Raw genomic sequence first — 14,179 nt, 5'->3', positions numbered from 1 at the left:
TGAACGAATCGTGTGAATCAATGACTACGTTTACATGGACATCAGTAATCTTAATTATTTACCTTATTCTGAATAAGACAATATTATGATTAAGGTGTTTACATGAGTTGCTTTTAAAATAATCCTTTCATGTTCCAGTTTAACATGTTAGAGTACATAGATCAATTAATGGCGTGTGTCACTACGTCACCACGCGACGCCATCCGACGTCCCCTCCAGAATTTCACGTATAAACATATAGTTAGTCTTCGTGATGATGCCATATACAGATTTGGGTGTTTCATTTTTAATTTTATGAAAGCTTCAAGTGCAGTTAATTATATGTACATGCATACAGACGACGGCAGTGATGAAGCTCTTTTATTTGCCGTCAAACGGTTGACCACTGCCGTGTGTGTATCCTGTCGCAAAATGCGGCGAAAAGTCTAATAATAGTTATTTGACTACGACGGTACTTCGATTATGACTTTAGCCGGATTAAGGTAATCAAAAATCTCTGTTTACATGGTAAACTCTTAATCAGAGTATTGTCTTAATCGTATTAAAATCGGAGTATTGATGTCCATGTAAACGTAGTCACTGATTCAATGGCCCATTCATTAAGAGAGCCATTTACTTAATTCCTGAATTTAGTTTCTTATTTGGAGTATCATTTCATTAAAAAAATAAAATAAATAATAATAATAAAAACATTAAAGGGATAGTTCACCCAAAAAAAATAAAATAAAAAATCTGTCATTTACTCACCCTTATGTCATTTCAAACCTTTCTTCTGTGGAACATAAAAGAAGGTATTTTGAAGACTGTTGGTAACAAAGCTGTTTTGGTTACCAATGACTTTCATTGTATGAACAAAATATACTGAAATGTTTCTCAAATTATCTTCTTTTATGTTCCATAGTTTGTGTAATACATTTTATGTTGAATCAAATAAAATATTTTTTTCTAAAGCTACAATTTGTAATGTCTACTTAATATTTTCTCATTTAACACAAAAACAGCTTTAAATAACCTTCTGTGGGTATTTTCACAGTCAAATTTATTTTGCATTATGATTAATTAATCAACACATCATGTAATTAATTTAAAAATTTTAATCGACTGACTATTTATTTATTAATTAATTTATATTTATTTGAGCCCTTATTTATTTATTTAATTAATTAATTAATTTCATTTATCACTTTTGATGCATACTTTTTTGTGGAAACCGTTCTATTTTTTTTTCCTCCAGGATGCATATATACACGTTTGTGTGTGTGCATGTGTGTGTGTGTGTATTTAGCCTATGTATAAATATGTGTGGTCAAAAGTGTTTTGATGAAAAAAGTAACATCCTTGTTAGTATAGACCTGTTAGTCAAACATTGAAGCCCTCTTGTGGCCATCTCATTTGCATAAAAGCTATCAGTTCCAAAAAGAGCACTGTGAAACGGGGTAGCAATTGGGATTCTCCAACTCTCGGTGTAATGCAAGAAGCCGTATTTTTGAATGCTCCCTGTATGAGAAGCACTGCTGGCTGAGTGCTGTTTAGCACACATTCAGCGAGGGCGTCGCACAGGCTCATGCGAGTGTGTCGAGGCACAGAGGATACATACAGGGGCTTTAAAAGGCTCTAAACTCGAGCTGCCGCATCTGCGAGCCTGCATACATCACTCTGTTTATCGCCGCCACTGCTAATTGAACATAGGCTCACAGAATGGTGCCCCCATGTGTTCCATAGCGCCGCACTGCCATTGGCTGTTGTCGCGGCGACGCAGCCATTAATGAGACAGGGCCAGGAAGATGGATTACCCAGTGCCATATTGCCCATCATCCCCAATCAAGAACCACCCATGGAAATTGATTGTTCTAATTTGCTCTCATTATTATTATAATACCCGGACAAAATAACACACACGGCTCGCTGTCAAAGCCGTGAAAACCAGCCATTAGTTATGGGGGAGACAGCAAATGCGTTTTATGAGTTTCGCAGTTAGTTGAGACGTTGGATGCAAACACATCTTAATCAGATTTCCACTCCCTCCATCATGGTGATATAGCATCTCATTATCTCCACCTCAGAGAGTGGTGGAAGAGAGTACACATTCATTTATACTTTAATGTCAGTGTCACAGTTTTACTTCGTGAATAATGCCTTGAACTTTCCGTGAACAAGAACAGTAGCGATTGCCGATCCAAACGGCAGAGCGGAAAACAACATTACGCTCTAGCCAGGTTGAAAACTATTACCCTGGAAACAAATGAGGAAAAAAACTGAGGTTTAATTTGTGGACTTTGCCGTAGTCAGCAACTTCATCCGCTCGTCTCTCATAAGAGTTCTTGTTGTTTTTAACACACTCATCAGCTTTCCTCGGACAGTTGAGAGCTGCTCTTCGGGTGCTTAGTACCCCATCTAACCAAAAAGAACAAATGGTCAATACCTTAGGATGTGTCATGCGGGATGACTATAATTAGTCCTTCCTCCAGTTCAGCCAATGATGTACATCATAAATGCTTCGTCTCGAGAGCCAGATTAAGACTGCAGCCCGGCACTGCTCCCAAATCCTCCCTGCTTACACTGCACTCTGTCTGTCTCCCGAGTCCCTCGCATTATATATGCAAGAAGTTATAAGGCATGGAAACGATCAAAGCAGGATACGATTATGCATCCCTAATCACAAACTAGCCCCACGAAACCTCGGCGGTCTCGCCCTTTTTATTGGGCGATGGTGAGGAAACGGCAGGTAAATCAGTTGAAGATTACACCTCAGATAGTTTTATGACAGAGCCAGGAGTCCCATCAGGGAAGAATTTCTAGCGTGGTCAGCAGCATATGAATGGTGGGGGACATCGTCTGGAATTAGGGCTGTAATTTAAAGCGCTCTAATTACAACAATCACTTACATCCAGGCTTTTACTTGTGTCGCAACGCAATACGATTAGCAATGCGAGCGGAGAGCTTCCGTATCCTCTCCAAATCAGACCAAGTATGGTGTCGTTTTGTGTCAAATTTGAAGAAAATTGGTGAATTCCAGAGACGGAGCTTTTATAAAGCCTACTGTAGCATATCATATTTGATGCAAACATTTCTAAGGCCTCTAAATGATCAACATGATTAAAACTTCTCAGAAAAACCTGTTGTTTACTTAATCCTCAACATGAATTAATCCTCAATTTTTAGCAAGAATAATTCTAAAAACATCCCACTTCTGGTCAGGGTACAAGTGTCTTTTTGCTGTAAAATCTTTACGGGATCTTTACTAAAGTAGACATAAGAATATATTTTATATTACTATATTATTTCAAGATGAACGCTGACTGGACTGAAGTGGTTTTCTTGATTATCCATACATCATTTTTGTTTTGTTTATAAAAATCATATTTGTACATCTCTCAATCATTGTATTGCATTCCCACCACAATTAAAACTGCAGAGCTTTGATCATAAAACTAATCATTTAAATATAATCTAAGAAATATTACTGAATATATACAGCGATCATTGTACCATAATACTGATTGATAAAAAATATGCGTTTTATGAAAGTAGTCTGCTATACTGTTCTCAAGATCTCAATGATTTATTATCAGAATTTATTCACAAAATAAAGCTGAGGTGTTTTGAACTTAATATTATCATAGTATCTGAGCCATAAAAGCCTGATGTATCAAATATGATACTCAACAAGAACACATTTGCAAACTTTAAAAAAAAAAAAAAAAAAAATTGTCTAAAGATTCATAAACTCTTTATTTTCAAAAATTATAGACAGTTTTTCTGATTTTTCTGTTAGGCTTTAAAGTGATGCCATAAAGTGAAGCCCGTCTCTAATTTATGAACACCATTATTCATCATAAAGTATTGTCTCCGATCATTGTTACAGTAAAAGTTTCTTTTCTGAGTATCTTACATTAATTTGAGTTGTTTGATTGATTCATTTATGGGCATGCGTGTGTGTGTGTGTGTGTGTCAGCCCGTGGGGTGTGGAGTATGGTGTAGATCCATCGCATTGTCCCATTCTCCTGCTTTTTCCCCGACAGGGCCCAGTGTAACCTTCAGCCCTACAGGGGAGAGGCTTGTAAATTACCACTGGAGTTTTCCCCCTCACCCCTGCTGTCATCATTTCATTAACCCCATCCTGATCTCCTCCGACCTTGACTGCTTGCTTTCACTCACAGGGGAATGGCCTCTCTCTCCACCCTTCTTTCTCTCTTACTTTGTGCCAAACTGTGTTGAGCTGCAGCCAGTACATATGTCACCCACAGAACCATGGGCTTTTAGCTGATGGCGTCATGCGATAGACTGTAATTTTATGGGAAAAAATATATCAAGTTCACAGATGCCATGTAAACATCAATGTGAAATCAAAGTGAACCTGCCTTGGTCAATTATTGCACCTGGTGTTATTTTGAATGATTCATCTGTGCATTTTATTCTGAAGAAAACAGTTGTTTTCTTTTACACTGATGTTACTTAGGTTGTGTGGACAATTCAATATTGTTAACCAGTTACCGAAGAGATATTGTTTTAGCAAACTCTGCCTTCATTCTAGTACTCTAGTACAGTGGTTGTCAGCCAGGGGGCCGGGGCCATTAGTGGGCCTCAGCAAACTTTCAATGAGGCCCTAATAAGACTTAAGTTTGTTTATATCAATCTTAATTAAAATACACACAAAAAAAAGATGTAAACTTGCATCATATTTTTGAGTTCAAGTTCATTTTAGTTAAGAACCACTTTTCTAGTGTATATAATGTAAACACTGCAAATAATTCTCAGTGGATAACATCCCACACACAATAATTTCTTATTAAAAAAATACTGTTTCGCTCGGATATTTTTCACATTAAGGAAGTAAAATGTTTTGCAAATGCAAATGTGATTCTGAACATTTGTTGTCCTATTTCAGTTTCTATGCTCAAAATAACCTGTGTGCAATTTTATTAATAATCAAGCATCGCATTAGTTCTGGCAGATCATGTTAGTTAAGCTATAGGGATGCGACACCTATCACAGCAGCCATAAGGTCCTTCACTATCATCAGTTTGTGCGTTGCTCAATAGCTAATTACCCTCCTCCATCCCCAACTCCTCCTCTCGTCAGTTAGGATTCAGCCTTCTGATTCCCCTTGAATCAGACTAATTTCTAAAATGTTACATTAAATTATTTAACTCTTTTGATATCTGCAATATATTTATGTTGGTTCTGTTCTGTTTACCCTGGGGGGTTATTGCTGCTCTCCCGGCTCTTATCCTTGCTAGGCTGCATGGATGCGCAGGGACCATATCGCCAATCCAAATTGTATGTTAATTGTCAGTCATCTTTGACGATAGTGGTCCTTACAGAAGTATAACACGATCACTTTAGCAAAAGCTGTAGATTTTTGAGTAAATGAATTTGTGAAAACTGTTGCTCTTATAGTAATTATGGTATGGTGTAAAACAAAGATTATGGATGGTTCTTTTAATTACTGCCCCTTTTGTTGGTGATTGAGTGATTATTCACAGTTTTCTTGTGCAAAGAAATAATCAGAATGACACTGAGGTTAGACAACGTATGTTTTTGTAGCTTGTCAGTGGCAGTCTTCTGATTTACATGAATCCTGCACTGCTCCCTACAGACTGAGCAGGGGATATTTCCATAACAGCAACTTCACATTACTTTAATAATACTAAAAGCTTATGTCCTTTTACGTTTATTTATTTAGGACAGTATGAAGAGCGGACAGGAAGCAAGGTGGGAGTGGAAAGTACCACAAGCTAGGACTCAAATTCAGGTCACCCAAAGCACAAACACGCTATATGTTGGAGTTCTCCAGCTACATTTTACTTGTATTCAAAATGACTGTGGTATACTGAAGTATATACTCCGTTTTTAACAATTTTCAAAAATCATGTTTTTTCATTGTGCATTCCAGTTAATCTCAATCATACTGCAGTTGGGTTAATATTGATGAGGTAAAAAATAACTAAAAAACACAGCTAACTAACACAATAAAACACAATAAAAACATAACACAAAAAACATGATTTTGAAAATTAATTGGTTATGTTTTTGCAAATAAACTCTTCATATAGAGTTGCAAATATTGAAAGTTTTAAGTAATATGTTATTATAGCATATACCTGTGAATACATGCACACAAAAGTTTGGGGTCAGTAATTTTTTTTTAATAGATATTAATATATATAGATATTCATATTTTTATTGACCAAGGATGCATTATTATTCATCAAATATACACAGTTTCTGTGAGCATAAGAGACTTCTTTCAAAAACACCCCAAAACTTTTGAACAGTAAATGTGAATGTATTAAAAATTGCTATATAATGTCTGTTTATATTAAAATAATTGTATATATTTAAATTAGTATTTATCCCAGTATTTGTCATATTGTGCCCTATATTTAGTCACAGCTGACTGCAATATTTAACAATATTGTAGTAAGTAAAACCCTAATTGTTTTATAACCCCATTGTCATAAATGGCGTTGTATTCTGTTCACTTTAATCATGCACAACTGTCAAGTAACCGCTCTTAAGGTCAATTAAGCTGAATTTAAACAATTTTGTCCCTCAATTCCTTTTCTCCATTTGGCCAGTCTTCACGTAGGTTGTGTGTAATGTCTGATGGGTAGCGTTTACTTTATTTACACATTTTCCCTAATCAGTACAGTTTTCTTCCTACTGCATTATTCTCCCTGCAGTACTATTTGGAATGGCACTTGATTGGCTGATTGGGTGTGAATACACAACTCCTCAGAGACCCTGTTTTTTTACTGTGAGCATGCAGTTGAAACGCTGAGGATGTGGATCCCCAATCCCGTTATCCTTATTCTAGCTGAACAGCACGAAGACTGGAAGCAGGTCGGAGTGTAAATGTGAGAGATCTTGCTGATGCTGCTAACTCTCTGCCCGCAGCTGCCGCATCCAACCCTCCTTCGTTCCTTTAGAATTTATGCACTCACTCAGCAATGTTATTACAAGTCAGAGTTTATTGGGAAATTGTTACATTATGTGAAGTGTCTAACAAATTGCTTATGCTCCTGTAATTGGGTTACAACAGGCGTGCTCTCCCATTGGTGAGATTAGGCAGGCTGGGCTCCCACCGATCTCACAACCCAAGCAGTAATTTTATTTGTCTTGCCTCGCTCTCCCTCTCCTAACAACATGGCTTTCTCTGCCTCCTTGCCAGATGTCTGTTTGGAGGAGCAGGCTTGTTTTTTGGCCCCTGACAACGCAATTACAGCCCCGCCGATTGTCGTGTGTGTGCATTAAGTACCTCCCCCAGAACGAGGCCGATTAATGAAGGGGCTCCTCGGGGCCGAAGAAGAAGCCCCAGGCACCCACACACAGAGGAGAGGAACTGTTGTTAGGGGTCAGGCCGCTACACATGCTCCATATTAATGCAGGTGTGTATGTGTGTGTACGTTTGAAACTACATTGCATAGTGTGGCTTGACCACAGGATAGGATGCTGTACTTCTTCCAGTAAATAGATGAATCGCTGTACATATAGGGCCCTATGATTTCCACGATGCGGAAAACGCGGACAGAATCACGGAATATAAAAACGGCATTTACAGTTTAACGCAGAATGTCACGGAATTTGTCAAAGTTTGGATGAATTAATCAAAAGTAGGTCATTACACTTAAATCAAATCGCGATATGGACTAGTATCATCTGTAAATATTAAGCCGCAGAAGTCGATTTAAATATGAATCTTGCTAAATCTAGATGAATTAAATCAATGTTTTATGCTTTCATTTGATAACCTGAAAAATTTTAATACACAACAGAATTTCTGAGAGGGGAAAAAAAACATTTAAATACACACCACAGAATTTCTGAGGGAGAAAAAACATTTCATAAGGCTACTGTAAGAATAAATAAAAATTTGTTTGTATGCATTAAAATAATTAAACACAGAATTTGGTAACACTAAAACATTAGGTGAGAAAATAAAACATTTCATAGGGCCCAGAGCATGTGATTTTTGTTAAACTTTAAATAAATTGATGTCAAATTGTATAAGTTTCATGATTTTAATTAATTAGACAAGCTTTTTGATTTAATAAAATTTAGTTTGACCATTAAAAAGTTGTCCAGAAAAAAATTAAACAAAATTTGAGAAAAAATAAAACTGATTTCATAGGGCCCTATACATATTATCATTAAATATTTTTACTAATTAAAATTTTTACAATGTAATTTTAAATTATTAAATTATTACTATTTAAATTATTTTAGGTGTGTATTATAAATATAATGCACTACCAGAGATGAAAAATTGGTAACACTACAAGTAAAATATATTAAATTTGTTGCATCCATACTGTATGTCTAGGAATATTCATGTTTTAGGCCCTATGATGATACCCTTCCTAATATAAAGGTATCTATACATTTTGTAAAAAGACCCATGGTTTGAAAATATATTATTAATGATATTATACAAAATAAATAAATGATGTTATATTGTACTGAAGCCAAGGCAAACAAATATTTAACCTGTTTTAATTTGATAGCAAATATTTTTTTCCTACTCCCTATTAGAGTAATGTTGGATGTATAAATCTAAAAACTAAAATGATCTTTGTTTGTATGAATCTATCAAAAAAAAAAAGAAATATTTTCAACATTTTGCACAATTAATGTAGTTCCATAGCAGCATATTAAATTATTTTGTAAACATAATATTGTAAATAAATATTCTAAGTGATTTTTTTTTTAGACTATACAAATGGCATATCAAAATAAGACATGGACTATTTTATCTGAAGCAACTTGGAGTGTATTTAAACTGTGTATTTTTTTCGTGATATATTCACTGGGAAAAGAAGCCATAGTCATGATGTTTTTAACCCCATGCTTTAGCAGTTGAGTTACAGGAACACAATAATCAGTCTACATCAGCTGAATGTGATTTATTAGGCAAATTGTACTAAGCAGGTCAGTGTCTTGTATTTTTTCAGTATATATAAAACAAATAAAGAGAATCGACCCTGTCTGTAAGGTATGTGAAAACTGAAAATGGCTTAATTTTTATAATGTTCCCCTGACAAGAGATTATCCAACATAGTAATGGCAAATCAATAGGGACTTAAGTTGTCAGGAGAAACAGATAACATACTAAAAGGGATTGATTAGATGAATTTTCTCATTTTATGAGAAAGTCTATACCGAAGGTAGCTGCAAAGCTTGTTAAATAGAGGGCATACTTATCCTTGCAGATAGAAAAAAACATATTAAAGAGCTGAAGGCAGATTGTTGAAGGAAAGAGAGAGACTGAAGGGAAGAAACTGCTGACCTGTGCTTTTTTTGTGTCTGACGTTGAGCTGATTTATAACGATGGATAAGCTTTGTCTAAAGGGGGAGTGAACGATGTCTCCATGTAAATGATCTTAAATGAGATATCACAGGCTGTTGTCACAGCGGGAGCTCTTGCAGTGTGGAAGCATCATGGGACTTTTTAGTCCTTTAAAACATGAGGATAATTCTGAACATCCTAGGTTTTTCTTTACATGTCTTTTTCTACATTTATGGTCATTTAAACAATGCAAAGCAATTGTTTTATGTTGGAATAAGGGTGTTTAAAATGACAATACAATAATCTGCTTTGGTTCTTATATTAGAAGAAATATTCTTGACATTTTTGAAAATTGTCTAATGTAAAAAGCACAGACCCTAATGCATAGTTTTAGACGTAGCGTCATGATTTAATCATTGCAGTATAACAATTATACACACCTCTCCTGAGGAATAGTGCATTTACGGTATTTTTTTTCCTGCTGAAAGCTGAACAGCTGTGTTTCTGAAGTACTTTATGTGTAAATGTCTCGGGAATTTGTGTGTCAACAACTGTCACCAAAACACGCTACCACTGATTGTATTTGGATGCACAGATGTTTATATCCTTATGTGAAGGGCTTCTTATTTCAATGAAGCAGTGAGAACTGTGGGTGCTATTTGAGCGTTTCAGCAAGAAAACTAATTAGTGGAGGAAAGTCTGCATGAGGACTAAGGTTTGGACTTCTCTGGTCCGCTGGCTGTAATTTAATATGTAATATTTACATTCTGTATTGCTGTAGCACACCTTAGAAGATGTGAGCTGTTCAGTCATAAACATATAAACATATCTCCCTATGGTTGTGCTCAGTATAGTGAATAGATGTGGTATTTGGGTGACATCTGGTCCCTGACTGTTCAAAGTGTAGCAGCTGTTGCTCCCCATGATGACGTTCATCTTCCTCACAGCCATGTGACACTTTAAATGTTCTTGTCTCCACTCCAGCTTCTCAAAAACTCTTTGAGCTGTCACTTACCAAGTCTGCATCTCAGGAAGTGCTTTGACCTTTCATTTGCCTATGTATTATCTGTGGGGTCAGAAACCAAGTAGTCTAGCTGTTGTTTTGTTTTTGGAGAAGAATATATAGATGTTTTTGTATACAAAGCATATTCTGCAGTGTTTTAGAAGTCAGCACTTTTGATGTAGATGTTGAAAAACCAAACTAGGATCAGCTCTTATTCAGAGAGGAAAAAAAAAATCTGGAGCCGAATGATTTTTCGTGAAGTTTCAGTTGAAGTTTCTCTCAACTCTGTGCTAAATACTCTAACTTTGTTTTCTCGAATCCACAAAAGAATTGTTTTAACTGATTTGAGAGCATACAGTCTGAATGCAATGATAGAAAAAAATTACTGTTGTTCACATCTGAAACAAACCAAACATTATTACTGTATTATGTTGTACTTAGAGAAATTACCTAGGGTTATATATATAAAAAACATGTTGTTTACATTTATATGCAAATTCTGTTTCAAATGTGTGTTTAACAGCCATATACGGATCAAAGATTTGAGGCCTGTGATTTTTTTTTTTTACATTTATTTATTTTTTTTAATTTTTATATGCTCACTAAGGCTGCATTTATTGAAATGCAATTTATTCCTGTGATTATAAAGCCGAATTTTCAGCACCCATGCATCCATTCTTCGGTATGACATGATCGTTCAGAAATCATTCTGATATGTTGATTTGTTGCTAACCAGTTTTCATTTGATATACATTTTTAATATTAGTGTTAAATATAGTAGAGTCATAGATTTAATGGTTCCTTAAAGGATTTTGAATTGTTCAGGAATAGTTCAGTTCCTAATGGTTAGTAAATAATTCAGTGTTTAAGTGTTTTTTGTTCCCGTGAAGAGCTGGAAATGAAGTGTTTCTTCCTTTTGAAGGGCTTGATCAATTGTCTCCATATTGTGAAAACCTGGTGCTGATTTCTCACTATTGTTTGGCATCCCTCCTCCAGCAGATCTGCGCTTTCTTTATGAACTCTGTGATGAGGAGACACACGCTGCTCACTTCATTTCAACAGGGCTGACTGTCAACCTCAACAAAAGAGTCTGACCCCTGCGCCGCCGCCTCTCCACAGATTAGGGCAATTCCCCATGCAAATGTCTTGTGCCCAGCCTTGTGCGTCTCCCCAGCGCCTTTTACAAATCCAGCTTTGACTGATTATGTCCTGACAGCTCCAATGTTGGCTCACTTACACAGATTGACATAATCATTAGGGGGTGGGCTGACCCAGACCCAAAGCGCTCGGTTTTATCTGTTTGATAGTGGCCCCTCCCACTACTTCTCCCCATTCTTCAGCAAAGCAGCTGAGACTCTCACACTCTCACACAAAAAAGAGGCAGAACCCCTCGGCCCTTCCCTGCCCACCCCTAGCATTCATCATCCTGAAGTTAATTGGTGTGGGCTTTAAGCAAATTTCCTACACTCAAACCATCAGCCTGCTGCCTGAAGACGCAGTGCAGAACGTGACTGCTGACCCGCCGCCATACGCTGCCTATTGATTTAACTGACGAAGCAGACCGCTCTGATAGAATTCCAGGCTGGAGAATGCATTATCCCTATGGAAGACAAGAGAGGAGGGAGGGATTGTGGCCATCAATATGCAAGATGAATGGGGGTTAAACTCAACCTTGATTTAAGGTTTCTGCTTGAACTTTCCCAGAGCTAATCTACCCCTTCACTGTCCTGTGCTAAAATCACAAACGTTTTGCTGGTGCCTGACTAAGTGTCGTCTTTATTGAAATGCCAGGAGAGGAATAGATCAAAGCTGAAGGAACAATCATGGTTTTAATTGATTATAATTCAATTGATCTAATGGAAAAAGGAACCGATGAGTGCATAATTTTCACTAAATGAAAACCTCCAGTTTATTTACGATTTAAAATCCACCTTGATTAAGACGTCACATATTAATGTGTCACGTATTAATCTACAAACTACTCTGGGTCCGCAGGAAGGAGGCATTAGTCTTACGACCGAATGTCTTCACGTCCCTGTAATGAATGCAGATCACTGACCCATAAAATAGAATAAAAAAAGCAATCTTGCGCTGTGGATCCACATTATTACTATTTTCCCCTCCTCCTCTTCATCCCTGCCTTTCCCTTAGATCTGCTGAGGTCTCAGTCAGGAAGAAATGGGCGTTTGTGACAAGCCGCTCGCCGTAGGGTTAATTAAACAGCTCGCTTTAGCACCGCCGCTGTCATTCGCCCAAACACGGATCCATCAGTCACGCACGCACTTCATCCCCATGCGCACACACCGTACACGTCAAAGTGTCAGAGGTTCCCGGTCCCACGGTGACGGCCGGGAACATTAAATCTTATCTGGTTTATCAATTATTCCCGTGATTGCTCGCACGGATTAGTCTACAGTACTCAAAGCATTGCTGAAATTTATCACCCTTCTGCCATCTTTGCATTTGCAGCATGGAGTGGGCGCCTTTCCAGTGCCGTGCTGCTGGGTGGAATATGGGTGATATATTTTTCTTATTTTATACCCAGCTGGAGAAATGGCCTTTATTATGCCACTCATACTGCTGTCCAGACAATCCTTCAGCAAATCACTGCTTGGCACTTTACTTTATTGTGTTCATTAATAAATATCCTTGGCTTTCGCCTAACACAATTCACAAACCTCGAAATGACAGAACTGTATGTGAACTGAGCACTTAAAGCAATAATGCATGCTGTTCTAAACTTGTGTTGTTGTTTTTCATGGAACACAAAAGATGAATTTTTGAAGAATATCCTGGCTGTCCGTGTCTTCATATTGAAAGTGAATGGGGAATGTGATATAAGTGATGCAAACAGGTTTGGAACAACGTTAGGGTGAGTAAATGAATGATTGATTGTTTGTTTGTTTACTAGTTTATTTGTTTGATTTATTGTTTGTCTATTTTATAAATCGCATATTTTGCTTTATTCTGTTTATGTATTTTTTATTTATTTTATTCCATTTTATGAATTATTATATTTTTAAAATTATTATTTTATTTTTGTTTTATTGTTTTATTCTATTTTATGAATAATTTTATTGTATTTTATTTCTTGTTTTATTTATTTTTTGTTGTATTTGCTTTGTTTTATTCCATTTTATAAATTGTTTATTGCATTTTTTTTTATTGTATCTTATTTTAGTTTGTTTTATTGTTTAGTGTTTTATTCTATTTTATAAATCATTTTATTCCATTTTTATAAATTATTGTATTTTTATTTATTTTATTTTTTGTTTTATTGTATTTAATTTTTGTTTTATTTTGTATTTTTTTTTCTTTTAGTTTTATTCATTACATTTTTTTAGTTGAATTTTATTCAGTGTTTGTTTATTATCTGCATCTGCCTTAAAATAGCCTTTTAAACTGATATGGCAATAAACTCAAATACAAACAAACCATTTTAGTTTAATGCTTAGCTTAACCATCTGCATTGAAACTATACCTTCCTCAAGATTTGGAAATTTGCATCAGGGGTGACCGTGTCAGTAGTCACCATTTCATATATCATCTGCATTGACCTCCCCACATCAGGACGGTGCATAGACACTAGATCTAACATGGTGAACAAATTGTCACTCCCAGGGATGATTGGACAAATCAAGGTTTCTGTGGGTTTAATGCAGCATAAGCTCAACATATCAGAGCCATTGCTACTTCTCTCCTAGCATATGTGGCCTGACATTTAACAGGAAGACACGGAGCAGGAAAGCACTTTTCCAGCCCTTTAATATGGCACAGCAATATGAGCATCCAGAGTCTTGCTCTCCCTCACAGATTCATACAGGCTTAATGTACCTCTCCCAAATCCCATTAGCTGACAGGCTGTTGAAACAGCTTGAATATGTGAG

General features: G+C 36.3%; 1 protein-coding gene across 4 annotated transcripts in view; it reads left to right on the top strand.

Moving 5' to 3' along the window:
* Positions 1-14,179, top strand: part of lbx1a (ladybird homeobox 1a) — a 64,029-nt gene that overhangs the window by 4,696 nt on the left and 45,154 nt on the right. The window contains exons 2-6 of one of the 4 annotated variants that reach the window (XM_058796579.1): positions 5,687-5,755; positions 6,687-6,860; positions 7,175-7,391; positions 12,762-12,808; positions 13,065-13,164. The exons of 1 other annotated variant lie outside the window; for it this stretch is intronic. The gene's annotated coding sequence lies outside the window, so the exon portion shown is untranslated. The remainder of the gene's footprint in view (positions 1-5,686; positions 5,756-6,686; positions 6,861-7,174; positions 7,392-12,761; positions 12,809-13,064; positions 13,165-14,179) is intronic. 2 more of the 4 variants (XM_058796581.1, XM_058796580.1) reach the window with 2 other exon arrangements.

The sequence above is a fragment of the Onychostoma macrolepis genome, chromosome 13 (genome assembly GCF_012432095.1).
Source record: "Onychostoma macrolepis isolate SWU-2019 chromosome 13, ASM1243209v1, whole genome shotgun sequence".
Taxonomy (NCBI): domain Eukaryota; kingdom Metazoa; phylum Chordata; class Actinopteri; order Cypriniformes; family Cyprinidae; genus Onychostoma; species Onychostoma macrolepis.
The sequence above is the reverse complement of the archived record's forward strand: the minus strand, read 5'-3'. Positions and strand labels throughout refer to the sequence as shown.